At 39.1% G+C, this 2,774-nt stretch overlaps 1 long non-coding RNA gene across 1 annotated transcript in view; it reads left to right on the top strand.

Annotated features, from left to right (window-relative positions):
- LOC104911947 overlaps nucleotides 1-2,498 on the top strand; it is a 15,866-nt gene extending 13,368 nt beyond the window's left edge. The window contains exon 3 of the long non-coding RNA XR_004160578.1: nucleotides 2,393-2,498. This is a non-coding gene — a long non-coding RNA (uncharacterized LOC104911947). The remainder of the gene's footprint in view (nucleotides 1-2,392) is intronic.
- Nucleotides 2,499-2,774: the final 276 nt, after the last annotated feature.

The following is a 2,774-nucleotide window of genomic DNA, read 5'->3' as shown; positions in this document are numbered from 1 at the left end:
GGCTTTTACTTAAGAAAGATTAAAATCTTCTCTGTGAAGGAGAAAAGAAAATTATTTTTAACCTTTTTTCCCTCCCAGTTCCTGTTTACAATTGAGGGAGAGTAAAGACTGATCACTAGAATATATTCGTATATATTCAGAACTGGAAACAATTTAATAACTGGTCTCTATTGCCTGGTGGTCATACAAACATCCATAGTGGCCTTTGGCGTGTATATTTTAGTGCCATTTCATTTGTGCAATCCAGTCATCTTGTATGGATATTAGGCTGAAATGTCTGCTCTTTATGCTTTTCAGATGAAAAGAAAAATATTGTAACCTTCCAGCCAGGAATCTACTCAGAATTGGAGTGAAATGGAACTGAGGGACATGGGAGGACACTGAAGGACATGGGAATGCTAGGAAGAGGGTAAAATTCCAACTGACATTGCTCAGCTGGAATAGTTACCACTTGCTTGAAAGCCTGGTCATTCTTCTGAAGCGACGTTAGGTCACTGCATGTAATGTCAGTAAAGGCAGTACAACCAAGTCAGTTAAATCCTCCATCAGATTAGGTTTCTATACATTTCCCTTGGTGACATTGAAAGAATCCAAAGAGAAAGCTGACAGACCTATTATTGTACTGGCACAAGATATGGTTATAATCTTTCAGTGCTTCCAAAGTAAGCCTCATCTCTGAAAATGAGTTACTGCATATGTTCATGATAAAAGGGCACATTTGTGAACACACAAAATCCTGTACAAGATGTATAAAATAAAAAAGTCATCAGAAGTCTCCCTTTTTCAGCTAGGGAAACTTAGTTCTGTTGGGAACTAGGACCCTACAACCTGTACAGGAAGAGAAGTCCCATTTACTGAGGTTATTTTGAAAATGGTACAGTTACTAAGGCAGGCTTTGAGAGTGCCTGTGTCAATACATAAGGTCCCTGGAGTACATTTGGATCTTATATTTTATGAGACATTTTGCTTTTTGTCTGTTTTTCTTATGCTCTTTAAAATGAGGCTGTCTCTGAGGTCATCAGAATTGGAAATCAGGATTTCCCAATAAAATACCTGTTTTATAAGCATGGACCCAATTCACATGTGTCAGTGTCCTTGTGTCTGTTCACAGACACATTTTGCACCTTGTATTTTCCTGTTTATAAATATGTAAGTGCAAGCCATCAATGGTGCGCAAGAAAATTCTGCTATGCAACTAACCAGCTAGCTTGGTGCAGCATTAAGGTGCGGGAAAGAAGTAAATGTGGTTTGTTGATTGAAAGGGGCAAAGAAGGAGCATGGGGAACAATGAGTGCATGCTGTGTGGAGTGTGCTTACTCCTGAGAAGAGAGTGAAATGCTGCTGAAATATTGATAGGGAGGATAGACTCTGGAATGATTGACGACATGTGTGTGTGTCTTGGCAAGTTTAATTGGATTTATTGGGGTAGAGGGTGGAAGAATGTGGTGCATTTCCTTTTATGGGTTTCTTTCTTTCAGACTTTTCTCTCCTGCAGAATTGTCATTTGATGCATATCTTTTTTCATTGTCTAAAGAAAAAACCTGGTGTTTGTTCCTCTCAATTTTAAGGTTAAGGAAGCTGCACAGAGGATGAAAAGAGATGTAAAACAAGTTTCATTACATTTTATTTACTACTTGTCTTCACTTTCACTAGGTGTGAATACTCACCGAAGAGTGGTAATTTGGAGGGGAAAAAGAATATGTAATTGAATAGTGGCTAAGTGAATCTCAGTATTATGATGCCTTGAAGCGGGAAATCTGCCTTGAAGACTTATTGTCTGTATGCTCTACTCTAGCATTGATATACTTCTCTTTTTGGCTTATCCTTAGTAACCGGATTCCTTTCATCTTACCATACAATTTGAACCTGGGTCATTGGGCATAAAAATGTTACAGTTTGTCAAAATGGTGAAGTTCAGATCCTCCAAAATACCAACAAACTCAACACCTGTTAAGTCTCCTAACATTGAAATAAATGGATTTCATGTGGAACTTCCTCAGTGTCTGCACCTGAATTCCTAGCCATGGTGTGCATGTGCTTTTTTTCAGTGACAGTCAGTATTTCAGTCTTCCCCTTTCCCTCTGCCTGTCCCTGGTGTGAGTGCCCTGTGTTTTTAAGCAGAAGCACTGACTTGTTTATTCTGACCCCAGCACCTTTTCTGCTCATTCTGGTGTAAATTAGGAGTTCCCTGATATCAAGGCCAGCAAGCAACTTTTTGTTTTTATTTGTTTTTGATAAAGCAAACTAGTTTCATCAGCTGTTTGTTTGATGCTTGCATTGAATTTACTGTTAATGAAAAGTCCAGTGTAGAGACTACATGGACGACATCTGTAAAGCCTTTACTTGCCTTGCTGAACCTAAGTGGTGGGCCTTTTTTTTGGTTTCTGTTCAGGTTTCATCATCCAAGAGCTGATTCTGAGGATGACAGCTTCCAAGATGTCTCAAAAAGAGAACACCAAACTCTGTTCTTGGGCTACTTGAAAAGAATTCTGACCTCTGCAGAGGTGAGTGAAGAAATAGAGAAATTGGGAAGAAATTTCTGTGGGGAAGATTGTGAATTGCTGATAGAAGACACTGTGCTTCATCAAAGTCTAAAAATTTTCATTTGTTCCTGCTCCGAGTTCAGCAGGAATCACTAGCCAAAGACCTGTAATCCTTCTCAAACATGCAAGCTTTCCAGGTCCTCAGACACATAAATTAGAGCTGTTGGTGTTTCATCTCTTGCCTGTTCCCTTCTTTTTACTTTACACTGCCCCACAATCAAACTTAAGTCT

Source organism: Meleagris gallopavo, chromosome 8 (assembly GCF_000146605.3).
Source record: "Meleagris gallopavo isolate NT-WF06-2002-E0010 breed Aviagen turkey brand Nicholas breeding stock chromosome 8, Turkey_5.1, whole genome shotgun sequence".
Taxonomy (NCBI): Eukaryota; Metazoa; Chordata; class Aves; order Galliformes; family Phasianidae; genus Meleagris; species Meleagris gallopavo.
Note: the sequence above shows the minus strand (reverse complement) of the source record. Positions and strands in the feature narration are given on the sequence as shown.